Source organism: Pongo abelii, chromosome 18 (genome assembly GCF_028885655.2).
Source record: "Pongo abelii isolate AG06213 chromosome 18, NHGRI_mPonAbe1-v2.0_pri, whole genome shotgun sequence".
In the NCBI taxonomy this organism is placed as follows: Eukaryota; Metazoa; Chordata; class Mammalia; order Primates; family Hominidae; genus Pongo; species Pongo abelii.
In genome coordinates, this window is record NC_072003.2 from 86,335,398 (window position 1) to 86,350,967 (window position 15,570).

Sequence of the window (15,570 nt, forward strand, 5' to 3'; positions counted from 1 at the left end):
ACGGAAGGGATGAATGAATGAATGAATGGGCCATCACTTAACATGGGCTCGCCCACCATGGCTCCTGGTCTTGCGTTTCTCTTTTCCTCAGCATTTCTGTGCATTTCCAGTCTTTCCCCATTTGGTGCAGTCTACATTTCTGAGAATATTCTTGATCACTTGTTGGATAATCAACCAATGGAACTGCCCAGGGGAGAACCTGATTATGCCCCAATCCTCCTTCTTCCAAGCCCACACAGCCACAGCTGGAAGTCCATTTGCTTCTTAAATGAGCCAAAAGATGGCACTTCTCTTCTTCTCTCATCCTCTCTGCACTTACTCCATCCTCGCCAATGATTTGAGAACTTCGTTTATATTTATGTTTCTTTTATTCCAATTATAAAAGTATTAAAATAACCACAGACATCATCTGAGATATGAACAGGATGTGCAATTCAGTGTAGTTTATACATAAGAAAAATTAGAAATAGCCTAAATGTCAAAAGAAGGGATTAATTGAACAGTGGAGGGTGTATCCTTAGGCATAGGTATTTGCTGCCATTAAAAACCATATTTTTGCATGTGAACAACAGGAAGAAATCACCATATAATAATAAGTGCAAGTCTGAAAAACTATAGAGAGCATAATATTGATTTCGTAGAAAAGTATTCCACACAGAAAAGCGCAAGAGAAACGGAATCAAAATCGTAACAGGTTAGCGCTGGGTGGCAGTCTCCTTGTCCTTGGGCAAAATAATCAAACATAAGGCTGGTTGGGAGTCAGATTTCTGGGTAAAATCTCAGCTCTACTACCAGCTAGTTCTCTGGCCACGGGCAGGGTTCCTATCTGGTTGGTGCCTTGTTTTCTGTAAAAATGGAGATGATTCTATCCCCGAACTCCTAGGGCTGGAGGGATGAATCTGGTAAAGCACTTAGACAAAATTAAGGGGCTAATGAAAAAACACTGCCGGCACCCACCAGGAGGATAAACCTGGGGGAGCTGAGACACCCCTGCCCCACCCCCACCCAGGTACAACACACACACAAATGCACACACATACAAACACAAACACACACAAATACACATACACAAATGCACAAAGGCACACACATACAAACACACACAAACACAAATACACACAAGCACACATATACAAATGCACACATATACAAACACACAGAAACATGAATACACAAACACATAAATGAACACACATACAAACACACATAAACATAAATACACAAACGCACATATATACAAATGCACACATACACAAACACAAACACGAATACACACACAAACACATAAAGGCACACACAAACACAAATACACATAAAAACACACACAGACACACACAACTGCACACACATACACATAAATACACGCAAACACACACAAACATACACAAACATACAAACACACATACAAACGTGCACGAACACACCCACATACAAACACACATACAAACACAGACACACAGAAACACAAATGCACACCCTAACACACATATAACCACACAAACACCCCCCCACACACACACAAGCACCCTTCCCTCTCTGCTTCAACCTCCGTTTGGCTCCTTGCCCTGTCCCACCAGCCCTCTGCCATCGAAGGCCCCTTGGCCATTGTCTGCTTCCTGCCTGCCCCTCACCTGCTGAGAGAACAGGTGGGTGAGTAGAGCTGCAGGTGGGGAGGCACCTTCTTAGAGAACTGGACGCTCCTGCCTCCGATGGGCCTACAAGCACCGCTCACTCTCTGAGTACCAGGCCCAGAAATCTCTGAGACAGCCTTCTTGGAGGGATAGGAGGCGGCGGCAGAAACACACAGGCCCGGCTTAGCAACAGTGAGATCCATGTGCCAGGCAGGCTAACACTTGAAACCACTCTAGAGTTGTATTCTATCGGGTCCCCTGTTGGGTCCCACCCCATAATATGCACACACACAGTTTGGGATTTTCTAAATGACAGCACCCGTTAATTGTCTGGTTAGGTATGACCTATTAAACATTTACCGCCCATTTCCTGTACACGTCTGGTGAGGCCGGCAGGAAATTTAGAACAAATTAAACAGCAGCTGCAGTCCCTCATGCTTTAATGGTCCCTCCACGATCCTGTGCGGGATTGTAAAATATGAGGGCAGATCTATTAGGGACAGGCTGGTTTCGTCAAGGAAGCATCCACCTCCCCGTCCTCCTGCCAACCAGACCCCATAAAGTTAAATTGGCCAGTGAGCATCTTCCCCTCCCCGGCTTCCACCCACACTGCCATAGATGTGAGGAGGTTTTCCATCCCCACACCCCACTCACCTCTTCTCCAGACCCCCACCCCTCCCCAACCGTTCCCACACGATTTCACATGTGGTCCTAGAGGGGCACTTCCTGCCGTTATAAAAAGCAAAACCAAGACCCCAGCAAAAACAGCCTGTGTGCAGAACACCCAAGTTGACAGTGTGAGAGCGAAGGCCTAATCCATTCCATATGACAAACAGCAGTGGCCCGCAGGGGCCGGCCAAACCCTGAGGAGAATTCAGAACAGTCCCTCCACCCCCTCCCCTGCCCTGGGTTCCTCGCTGCACCCCCCTCTCCCCACTCCCTTCTCAAGTGGACCCTTCAAAACAGGAGAAAAATATTCTTAGGAGCATGCCCCTAACTTTAAACTGATTATGTTTGGGTTTAATAGCCTACTATGCATTGTTCTTTCTTCACTTTGAAAATAAACTCTAGGAAGCATTAATGCAAATACAATATAAACACGCTCGTTCCTAAATTTTCAAATGTCCCTGGTGTGTTTGGGCTTGCTCCTTAAGGTTACGGGTTAGGTTGATGTAAGAACCAGATGGATCTTTAAGTTGGAAGCTTTGCAGCCCTCGCCGTGTAAACAGACAGCTGTCCAGATGATGGGAGGTATAACAGAGCCCCAGGAACAAGGCCTTGGATAACTGCTTCCATTGTCTTTCCTGAACCAGCAAAATGCACAAGCTCTGTGAGGGCTCCTTCCTCATTGCTATGCAGCAAAATGACAAACATCACCTTAGTTACACAAGGAGGTGCAATTATAGAGGTGTTGATTTCAGGAGTGAATGAAAATAACAACTTTCCATAGTGACCACACTTTATTCCACCTCTTTATGTTTCTGTAGCTAGCCTTTTCATGCTAAACGATCTTGTTTCCATCGATAAATACCCTTCATTCATTCAGTCCCCATTGAGAGCCAGCAAATAAAACAATCCCTGTCACTGTTACCCTCCAAGGGTAACTTCATGTGCTTATCAGTGACCACATCCAAAGGAGAACCTTTCTACTTCCTGTTTCCTACTTCCTGCTTCCTGCTCCCAAGTTCCATAAACCATTCTCCTTGAGAGGTGCTAAAAATGGAAAGGACAAGATGAAAGAGTTGGCCAAGAGATTTATACCAGCCTATAAAAGTCTCTGCAGTGCTCTGAAGACTAAATTGTCACTTCTACTTTAACTTAACCTTTCACTGAGTGGTGATCTGAATGTTGTCTATGATTCCATTAAAACCTACGAGGCTAACCATTTGTGGTTTGGTTGTTCTGGATGACTTGACAAATTAGCCTAGTAAATTTCGGGTGTCTTAAGCACTAAATTAGGTCGTTTGTTTAATGAGCCAATCCACTGCCCAGAGTTTGACCCCAGCCCACTGGGGTGAGTTCACATGGAGTTCCACTGCCGAGGCTGGTGGCCCCTCATTTGTCTTAGGCTTCTAGAGAAACAGCTCCAGAATTAGGGCTGGAATCCGAATTCCAACCTTAACATTGATTCATTAGTGAACATTAACAAAGTGAATTATTTGGCCTCAGTTTCTCTCCCTCCCACTCTCTTTCTCCAGTATCATTGTCATCATCATCATCATCATCATCATCATCATCACCCTGCCCTGCAAATGGTGCACAAGCATGATCTCACCCAGCTCTCACAATAACCCCATGAGGCAGTGCCATAACTATCCTCATTTTCCAAATCTTGAAACTGCTGGCTTTCCCAAGAGCACACTCAGTCACTCACACTCACTCACTTATTAAATTTTTCAATAAATATTTGTTAAGCATCTACCAGATGCCAGTCACTGGGGATACACAGCTGATTAAGCCATAGTTATTGCTTTCAAGGGCTTTATCGTTCCATTGAACAAAGTCATGCATATTAATAAATGTAATATAATTTTATTGTTACCATAATTCAGGCAGAAGTACACCCGAGGCACAACCAACTTTGTCTAAAACATTCCCTGAATTATGCATATGGATTCCAACCTTTTCAAACAATGTCCATTTACTAACATGATGTCCATCCACAAGCCGACATCTGTGCGTGCCTTCTATAGGCGGTACTGTCTACTCACAGCATGTTTCACAGGTACTGCTGACACATCTAGTACAAAGGGAACTGATGTTACTTTTGAAATAAATTGACACTTCTTTTGAAAGACAGAGTAAAGGTGATCTTCTCATTATTACTTTATTCGCTTCCCCCACACTTCATAGCTTCCCATTTCTCTTCTGACTTGTGCTGAACCATTAAGAAAGATGGATCATTCCAAGTTTGGCCAACAATCAACCCACAACCTGCCCTCCTTCATGGCCATATTTTGTTTTGTTATTTTACAAAGGACTCCTGAGAGAGCTAGCTAGGAAGAGTTACTTCTGAGAAACGACAAGCTCAGGACCTTTCCAAAGGCTCTCACTGCCCACGTATGTGACAAGGGCAGTGTGAATGTCACGGCCGCGCCACCCCATGGCTGCCTTCACAGACCTGCCCCATGCCAGCAGGAAGTTCCTTATTTTCCCCTCTGCCTAAGTATACACTGACATGGTCAGAGATCTAATAGTAGATTTAAGTATTTGGGAAAAACAAGGACCATGGAAAAATTGCTTTGCCTACTTACACCACAGGTGGTAACACTGCCAATGAAATTCGTAGTTTAAACTTTTTGCAACCTACAAAATGGGAGAAAATTTTCGCAACCTACTCATCTGACAAAGGGCTAATATCCAGAATCTACAATGAACTCAAACAAATTTATGAGAAAAAAACAAACAACCCCATCAAAAAGTGGGCGAAGGACATGAACAGACACTTCTTAAAAGAAGACATTTATGCAGCCAAAAAACACATGAAAAAATGCTCACCATCACTGGCCATCAGAGAAATGCAAATCAAAACCACAATGAGATACCATCTCACACCAGTTAGAATGGCAATCATTAAAAAGTCAGGAAACAACAGGTGCTGGAGAGGATGTGGAGAAATAGGAACACTTTTACACTGTTAGTGGGACTGTCAACTAGTTTAACCCTTGTGGAAGTCAGTGTGGTGATTCCTCAGGGATCTAGAACTAGAAATACCATTTGACCCAGCCATCCCATTACTGGGTATATACCCAAAGGACTATAAATCATGCTGCTATAAAGACACATGCACACATATGTTTATTGCGGCACTATCCACAATAGCAAAGACTTGGAACCAACCCAAATGTCCAACAATGATAGACTGGATTAAGAAAATGTGGCACATATACACCATGGAATACTATGCAGCCATAAAATATGATGAGTTCATGTCCTTTGTAGGGACATGGATGAAATTGGAAATCATCATTCTCAGTAAACTATCGCAAGGACAAAAAACCAAACACCGCATGTTCTCACTCATAGGTGGGAATTGAACAATGAGAACACATGGACACAGGAAGGGGAACATCACACTCTGGGGACTGTTGTGGGGTGGGGGGAGGGGGGAGAGATAGCATTAGGAGATATACCTAACGCTAAATGACGAGTTAATGGGTGCAGCACACCAGCATGGCACATGTATACATATGTAACTAATCTGCACATTCTGCACATGTACCCTAAAACTTAAAGTATAATAATAATAAAATTGAAAAAAGTAGCATGTACCCTAAAACTTAAAGTATAATAATAATAAAATTAAAAAAAGAAGTATAAAGTTAAATATATATATATACATGCTCTAATGAAGTTATTTTGTGCTACTAAATCAATAATTCACACATATTGATAATTGTAAGATAGAAAATAAATGAAAAAAAAAAAATTTTTGCATTTGGTGCAAGTACATAAAACCTCAAATCCCCGCCCCGCAACACACAGAGAGAGGGGTTGGAAGGAGAGAGAGAGACACCCACACACATGCACACACATTGACGTGTACCTTGAAAATAGTATATGAGGGTAGAGATACCCTCATGAACCAACAGCAGCCTAAAGATCATTCTGGAGTCTCCTAAGTTAGGTTTTGGTGGCACCTTCCTGTCCCATCCCAGTTTCTATTGACAGATTCCTTATCTGAGCTCCCTAGAGTGTGCCAATCACCCCAACTAGGCTGTAACGCAGTTGAGGGCAGTACCTGTGTCATTTCCCTAATTTTAGTTGGAACATTCTAAATATATAGTACACAACTATTAAGTGTAAAGCATAAATAATTTTCACATATGTACAGACTGGTGTAACTACCACCCACATGAAATAGAGCATTTTCCAGTACCCTAGAAGGCCCTCTTGCACCTCTTCCCAACCGACATCTCCCAAGGATGACCACTGTCCTGATCTCCATCACCAGAGACGGGTGTTTCCCACCCTCCCTCTTCATATGAAGGGACGGATGGTGTGTGCTCTTGTCTTTAGCGTGTGAAATTCCTTCCCTCATCGTTAGCATGTGAGATTCACCCACATCGTGTGAGGCAGTGCTCCCCTCCTCATCACTGCTGTGAGCGTGGTCAATTATGTGGAGACCTTTCAATTATTTATGCATTCTACATGGATGGACATGTGGTGTTTTCTGGCTTGGGGTGATGATGAATGAAGCAGTTATGAACATTCTTGTCTTGCATACGTGGTTGGTGCATATGTTGAGTCATACAATAGGAGGACGTGGAGCTGTAGTAGATACTTATTAAGCATCCACTAAGTGCCAGGCACTGGAGATACAGAGCTGATGAAGCCATAGCTCTTATCACATGGTTCTCCAAAGTATGCCAGTTCACACCCCACAGGCCAGGTGTGAGCTCCAGTAACTCACACCCTCACCAACATAAGGCATTCCCAGTCTCTTCAATTTCAATCATTATACTGGGCAGGTAGTGGTTACCTCGCTGTGGCTTTAAGGTTGATTTCCCCGGTGAGTAATGATTTGGGTCACCTGTTCATACACACGCTGCCCATTTATGACTCTAGTGAAAATTACTTGTTAAGTCTTCAAGGATCATGCTGTTCATACTCGGTGACCAACTACTGTTTTTAACCATCAAGCTCCTAGCTCAAAGCGTGGGCCTGGACATGTCATGGTCCTGGGGCTGTGATATTTCCAATCCCTCCCTCCATAACAGGCAGCAGCCATCCTTTCTTCTACCTCCTAATATTGTTTTCTGGATTAACTGAGGTGATGCCTGCAGAGTGCTGAACACCATACCTGCTGCACAGCCAATGCTCGATACCGGTTAGCTATGATGAGGTCAACAAGGTGTTGGCCAATTTCATCATTCTTGGGGGCAGGGGGTGGCCCTCCATAAATGCTTGCTCCCCTCCAGAACACCTGCAGTGGCTTTTCTGAGCTTGGCTCCCTTGCTGATGATCGGCTTCTTCCCATTCAGCCCCATGAGGGTGATGAGGGCTTCTTGAATCAGCTTGCTCCTTTGCTGCTGTCTGCCCTGGTAGGAGTGTGTTGGGGAACAATCACTTCTCTCCAAGAGCTCTGATGGTTCCTCCAAGCTGAGGAGAACAGGGACCCCTCACAAAGTGGCCCATCTCTTGGCACTGCCACCCCAGTACTATCCACCACCTCAGGGGTGGAGTCCAATGCTATATCTAGGGCATTTGCCTCCTGGCCCTTCTCTATGCTTTTAGATTTCAGTGGGGGAAGCCCCCTCTCCGTCACCTCTTCCCACCCCCCTGAACAAAAACACCATTCTCCACGCTGAACTCTGCCCTGATGCGGGGGCGTCTGGCTTCCTCCACACGGCGGCCTGTCAGGTTTCGATTAGGCCAGGGAAACACCACAGGAAATGAGTCCAGGAGAGGAAGCCTGTGATTTTTTTTTTATTTCAAATACCAGATTTATTAATTTTTTTAAGGGACAGTGTCCCGGCTGTGCCAAGTCAAGGAGGAATGTGAAAAATCTGCTGCTCCAAGCACAGTGGCAGCCGCTGGGTCCTCTGTTGTCTCCAATAAAAGCCCCTGGGAAGCTCCCCCTGTCCTGGGGAAGATGAGGTGCACCAGCTGCAAGGACCTGAGCACCAGGGGTCCTGCCCAGGGCCGAGTGGGTAGCTGACAAGGCACAGCCTGCCATGGCCAGCCACAGTTGGGCTCCTCTGGCTCCATCTCCTGCCTGGCCCTGTGGAGCCCAGTGACCCTGACCTTACTGTCCCAGGGTCCGAAGGGAAGTCCTGACTATTTCATGAACTGACAACTTTCCCGAGCCTCAGCTTCCTCTGTTGCGGGACGTGGACTTTGAACTGAATATATACATCATTTGAGACCCTTCTGGCTACAAATGCCATCAGTATTGCCTGCAAGTGGAGGCAGTGTGAGCAGGATTAGGGCCGCAGGTGCCACGTCAGATCTCAGCATCCCACGCCGACTCTGCCACTCCTGTGCCATGACGTGAGTTACACAGCTTTCCTTAGCCTCGGTTTCTTCCTTGGTAAAGCAGGAATCCAAACAGTTACACTCACTCTGTGCCAGCCATTCTCACTGCCTCACGTGTGGTAACTCACTTCGTCCCCAAAATGGTTTGGCTCTGTGTCCTCAGCCAAATCTCACCTTGAATTGTAATAATTCCCGTGTGTCAAGGGAGGGAACCGTTGGGAGGTAATTGAATCATGGGGGGCAAGTTTTTCCTGTGTTGTTCTTGTTGTGATAGTGAATAAATAAGTCTCACAAGATCTGATGGTTTTATAAAGGGAGTTGCCACACACATGCTTTCTTGCCTGCCGCCATGTAAGACATGACTTTGCTCTTCTTTCACCTTCTGCCATCATTGTGAGGCCTCCCCAGCCATGAGGAACTATGAGTCCATTAAACCTCTTTTCTTTATAAATTATCCCATCTTGGGTATGTCTTTATTAGCAGTGTGAGAATGGACTAATACAGTCCCCATCTAGAGGACTGTATTAAAGTCCTAGAGAGCACAGAGGTGAGCAGTATTATTAACCCCATTCTACAGATAAAGAAACTGAGGCAAGGAGGGTAAATCACTTGCCCTAGGTCACACAGCTGTTATGTGGCTGAATCAGTTAGGTTCCTAGCAGAGATGCAGAATCAGTGGAAGACACATATTAAGAGATTCACTGCCAGGGTAGGCTTCACAGTGCTGGGGCCAGCTGGGCAGGTCCAGCATCTGCAGGGTGCTCAGTTCGAGGGGCGAGCAGGGGAGCTACTGCCTACAGGTGGGTTTCTCCTTCCTTGGGTAAGCAAAGCCTCAGTCTGGTTCTCAAGGCCCCCCAGCTGACCCACTCAGGCCCACCCAGGTCATCTAGAGCAATCTCCCTTACTGAGGGGCAACAGATCATGGACTTCACTCACATCTGCAAAATCCCCTCCCAGCAGCACCCAGAGGTGTGGGATTGAATCACCGGGGACCAAAGCCTCACCAAGTTGACACATAAAACTGGCCCCCATGGTGGTGAAGGCAGGGCTTGCACTGGGGCGTCTGGCTCCAGGGTCCACAGACTGTTTGTCTTCTTATTTTTTAAAGTCATGGAATTTTTAGATCAGTTTTAGCCTTACAGAAATTGAGCAGAAAGTACCGAGAGTTTCCATTCTCTCCCATGTACACACAGTTTCCACTGCTAGTAACATCGTGTGGTACGTTTGTTACAAGTGATTAACCAATATCGATGGTTTATTATTAAGTCCATAGTTTACGTTAGGGCTCACTCTTGGCGTTGGACATTCTATGAGTTTGGACAATTGCATAATGACCTGACCCCAAGATTACAGGATCATACCCAGAGTTTCTCTGCCCTAAAAATGCCCCGTGCTTGACCTACTTCTCTCTCTTCCGTCACCCCTGGCAATGACGAAGGCTCTCACTATCTCCATAGTTTTGCCTTTTCCAGAATGTCATCCAGATAGATCCTACAGAGTGTGGCCTTTTCCGATGGGCTTCTTCCACTGAGCAATAGGCATTGAAGGCTTCTCCATGTCCTCCCAAGGCCTGGCAGCTCATTTCCTTTTACTGCTGAATAATATTCCACGGCCACGTCCCACTGCGTATTTATCCACTCGGTGCTGAAGGACATCTGGGTTGCCTCCGGGTTTTGAAAATTAGAATGAAAGTGCGACACATCTGTGTGCAGGTTTTTGTGTGGACAGAGGTTTACAACTTCTCTGGGTAAATACCAAGGATCGTGACTGCTGGAGCGTGCGGCAAGAGCATGTTCCGTTTTGGAGGAAACTTTCGGACTGTCCTCCAGGGCGGCTGTGCCCCTGTGCATTCCCGTGATTCTACAGCCTTTCAGCAGCACCGCCCGCATCCAGGTGTGGGTGATCGCTGAAGAGCCTAGAGGACGGGGGGGCGCGCGGGTGGCGCTCACAGCAGGGGGGCTCCTTTCGTGCTGCCATGGCCTCCATATGAGTCTTTCCACACACCCTTCTCATCTTGGGGTCCCGTGAGGGTGATGTCGGGCCCACCTCGGAGCTCAGCTGTCTCCTCGGGGTTTCAGGGCCTGGAGAAGGGCTTCCCATTTAGATGGAGCCAGCCCGGCACACCCTCGGAGTCTAAGCTCAGGTCACAGCCAGTTCAGCTGTGTTAACTTCTGCAGACCCTGGCATCCTGCCGGTCTCCTGGCGGGGGCTTCAGCAGGCACTAGGGATGAAACCATGCGGGCTGCCTCGGCCAGTGTTTCTTAGTTCTCATTTCCAAACAAAAGTATGCAGACCATCCAGGCCAGCAAACGCTGCTGCAGCTCACATGGGCCCTTGGGCCACAGACCACAGCCATGGTGTGATCCGGCCCACGGGAGCATCTGCAGATCCAGGAGAGGAGCAGCCCATGCCCAGGTAAGGCCTGGGTTCTGGGCCCTGGCCTCTGGCTTACCGGCCCCTAGGCTCTCAGCAGCTGTTTTCCAGGGATGCAGTTGGAGACCTGGGAAACGGCAGCAGTGACAACCCCCTGGTGACTCTCCCCATGGGTCAAACATCTAGGGAGCCCTTACTGCACATCTCACCAAGCATGTTACCTGCAGCGTCTTGTGAGAGCCCCCCATGACAATGAGGCGGGTGCTGTGAGTGTCTCCCGATTGGACAGATATGAGTCGGAGGCTCAGAGAGGTGACTTGAGGCTCAGCGGGTGACTGGACTTGCCCGAGGTCACTCAGCTGTTAGGGGCCAAACCAGGGCTTCCAGCCCAGTTCCTTTGACTCCAGGGCTCACAACAAGAGTCCGTGAACAACTATTGAGTGCTCACTGCATACTGAATATGTTTATCAATATGTCAACTCTAAGTTGAGACTGAAAACCCTGTGAGGTAGATTTCATGAACCCAATGTACAGATGTGGCAACTGAATGACACCAGGGCAGTCATAGAAGATCTTATTATCAGCAGGCCCGAACTGCTTCCTCCTAGGAACGAGGGTGGCATCAGTTGGGTTCCCACCCCAGCCCTGCTGCAGACCATCTTTTTTACAATGAGTGAGTCAGTGGCACAATGGCCTCACCAGCAAAATGAGAATCACAAACTCTCTCCTGCACTGGCTTCCGGAAATGATGAGTCCGGGCCCGGGCAGCGCGCACTGCCAGCAATATCAACGGCTGTTCTTATTCCTCACTCCCCACACGCTCCCTTCCCACCCTGGTCTCAGCACGCACCAGCCTGCGTCACCCTCTGGCCAGGACCCTTCTCAGCGGGAAGCAACCTTCAGGGGTGCCGCCCCTTCTACCCACCCAAGAGAAGGAAGCCTTTTTCAGCCTCCTTTTCTGAACATCAAACATCTCTCAGCTTCCCTATCCCACAGCCAGGACTCAGGCTGATAAAGAAGAGAGCACACCAAATAAACAGAAAGAAACCCTGCCCCTTTAATAAAATAAAACCCATCCCAGCTCCGCGCCCAGGGCGGACACACAGCGGGGGAACAGTGTTGGACTAGGCAGAACTCACAGCAAGGCCGAGAGCCTCCAATTTCCTGACAGGTTCCATTTCATGTAAACACGACTTAACTCTTTAACTAAATCATTAGAAGAACTGACTCAGTGTCCTGGTCACCCCTGGGGTCCCTCCCTACCTTGCCGAACGGCAATTCCCATGCAGCCTCAGGATGTGGTGACCTCGTTTTTAAAGAGGCTCCAAATGGTCCCCACATCATGTTTCTCTTGAGACACAGGCAATTGGGGTGTGGTGGGGCCTTTGTAGAGATGGGAACGGATGATTTCACTGTTTCTGCCATGAAGATGAAAGAGCAGGAGGCAGGTTGGAAAACAGACAATTCATGGGGCTGTGAGAGCTCGATTTGAATTTCATTCACACCAGGCCGAGCCAGGGCGGGGGGAGCGGGGCTTGAGGTCTTTCTCCAAGGGGAAGGGGCCGAGTGCTCGGTGCTGAAGTGATAATCCAGCCCGCGGAGTCTGGCCCAGGCTGGACATTTTGTCCTCCCTGTCAAAACGCTGCGAGCCCAGGAGCAGATGGAGTGGTGTCGGCAGTCGTAAAACACCCCGCCCCAGCGGGGACAAATAGGTCAACAGGAGGGATTGGCGCCGTGCATGTCATAAAACCCCTCCAGGCCTGTCATGTTCCGATAAATCTTGATTTTGTAACAGAATAGCAGCGCGGTTCCCAGCCTTGGGTTTCACAGGTGAGCTGTGGGCTGATGGATGGTCTGGGAGCCAAGGGGTGGGGAGGACAGAGGTAACCCTAGCTGACACCCACTCCAGGCTCCCAGCACTGGCAGGAAACATGGCCTGCAGGAGGACCTCAGGCATGTGTCCCTGCTGGCAGGTGACCAGGCTCGGTGCACATCGAATTGGAAGAGCTGAGTAACGGCAGGCGATGTCCTTGCTGTCGGGCTCCGGAGAATGAGGCCAAGCCCAGCACAGCCCTGGGGAATTCATTGCCCACGGGGGCACCTGTGTACTGTCTGCTCCCCGAGGGGGCCCTTTTGTCTTTCGCACCAAGGTGCCATCTTGCCAGCAGGAGCTCTGTAGCTCAATGTCCACCACGAACACTTCACAGGAAGGATCAGACTCCAACTCCAAGGTCTTCCAGGGCGGGAGGTGACTGCGTACTGCAAACATTTTTATATAAACACGTCAACCCTTATTTCAGTGAGGGAAGCAGGCCAGGTGGGAGAAGATGAAGCATGAGTGGCCCTTGGCCTCCTGCCTTGAGGAGAAAGAAAACTGAGCCTCTCAGGGACTTGCCCATGGAGATATGGGCTCCGGTCATTGCCAGGAGGGATTCGGGGCCTGGTGTGATCAGATCTGCTGGTATTTAGAAGGAAAAATCTGGATTCCAGGTGGATTCTCCCTAGTAGTAGGCATTGAGGAGTCATTCAAATGTAAAATAGATGCTGGCCAACATGGCAGAGCAAGAGAAAGCTGGTGACTCTACCTAAGGGCCTCTAGGCGTGACTTGGGCAGTAAGACCAGAAGGAGTGCAGAAGACTCTTCCTGTTAACTGCAGAGCTTGTAGACTATGGTCAAGTTTTCCAGCCGCACCCCTGCGAGCAGCCCATGCAGGTGCAGGGGTGGTTACATGTGATTTTCCCATGACAAGCCATGGGTTTGGCTCTATGTCTCCCACTCAAGCAGACAATCTGAAATGAGAGTGATTTTATAGTAGGGCTAACCTTGAAGGCCCCTGATTTAGGAACATAAAAGTCAATGGTGTCTGAACTCCTGAACTTTCTCAGTGGCGACGTGTCTTGTACTCCCCTTCCACCTCATGGAACATTCCATTTGGTGGCGGCTCTGGGGCTCAGAATCTGGTGAACTGGAGCTGACTGACCAGGTTCTAATGGAGGGGGAGGGAGTTCTCTCAACCAGCACAGAGGTGGAGACGATCCCAGCCCTGAGTGGGACCCAGGTCATTGTTCACTACCATGTCTGATCTCAGTGTGTTATTGTGCCACCCTCTGCCCCATCACTCTTTGTGTTCCATGCTATTTAAAAATAAAAGGTGACAACCAGCAGACTGCTGCTCCCCTACTCTCACATACTGGGGTTTAAAAGCAGAAGGACTGGGTGAGTCCCAGCTCCACCACACACTAGCTGTAATGTTGGGCCAACAGCTACTGACCATGTCTGTGTTCATGTTTGAAACAGGAACACAGTATTCCCATGTGAAAGCTAGTGATGAGACTCTGAATGAGGCTGTGCTCTGCATGGTGGTTATTCAGTAACTGCTGGTCCTTACTGCTGTGGCTGCTAAGATTTGCATTATTTTGAGTGCATTGAGACTTATCCAGCCACTCCCCTCTCACTCGCCTGGGATGGGTCCTGTCCTGCACGTTCCGCTGAGCCTTGTTGAGCTTTTGTCCCTTCAAATTCCAGTTGTGTTCAGATCTCTCTGGCCCCAAGCAGAGGGCAACTCAGAAAAGCAGGGAGACCACCCCACTTTTGATTTCGAAGGCCTTCCCCCTGGGGACCCATGTGCATTTAAACAGACTTCTAAAGCTATTCAGATGATGCATGCTGCAGCCGTTAAGAAGAACAAGTTAGATCTGTCCACAGTAACACAGCTTCTGAAAAAACTTAAATTTTAGGTTGATACATATAGTATGATATGATTTATATAAACACACATACAAACCATCAATTATTTCCTGTGGATATATATGTCCTCATGTGTAAAGTATATATTCATATCCATGAGAGTGTGTGTGAGAGAGAGAGAGAGAGAGAATTAGTTACCGCAATAAAGAGCTAGAAGAAGACATTAGCAATCTCCCAATTCTGGGGAAGGAGGAAGGCAACTAAGAGTTAAGATCGTAAATCCTAAATGTTTTAAGAGAACGGCAAGTGTCTTTTCACCTTTATAACTGATTTTTAAGCTAACGAAATCAACCCAGATTATTTTCAAGCTTCAAGTCATGGCATGGGAAGTCACCAATGGACTGGTCTTGAATATTCCTCAAGTCACTGAAAGCAATTCTGGTCACTTCCTGTTCTAGGACATTCAGGGTTTACCAGGATGCCATCATACCCTGCAGGGTTCCCAGCCACTCTTTCTCTGGGTGACCCCGCGAGTGGCTGGGAGGGTGGGGAGGGGAGGACAGACTTCCTCTGCCCTGGCTGAGACCTTCTCTCTCACTCTGTAATGTTGCTTTCATGCTGGTCAAACACAGCATCTAACTTTAAAGACCAAGATCGGGGGCTTGCCAAAACCTTAGAAAATTTATTCAATAGGAAGCAGTGCCTGCAAAACCACACTGATAAGAAATAAGGCTGAAGGACTGCAAAATGCAAAATGTTCCCCAGAAGCCCAGTTGCTTTTCAAAAATAGAGAACCTAAATGTCAAACAATAAAAGACTGGCTATGTAAATTCTGACATGCATATTAAAACCGAACATGATGTAGACATAGAAAATAATGTTGTTGGAAAATGGCTCATG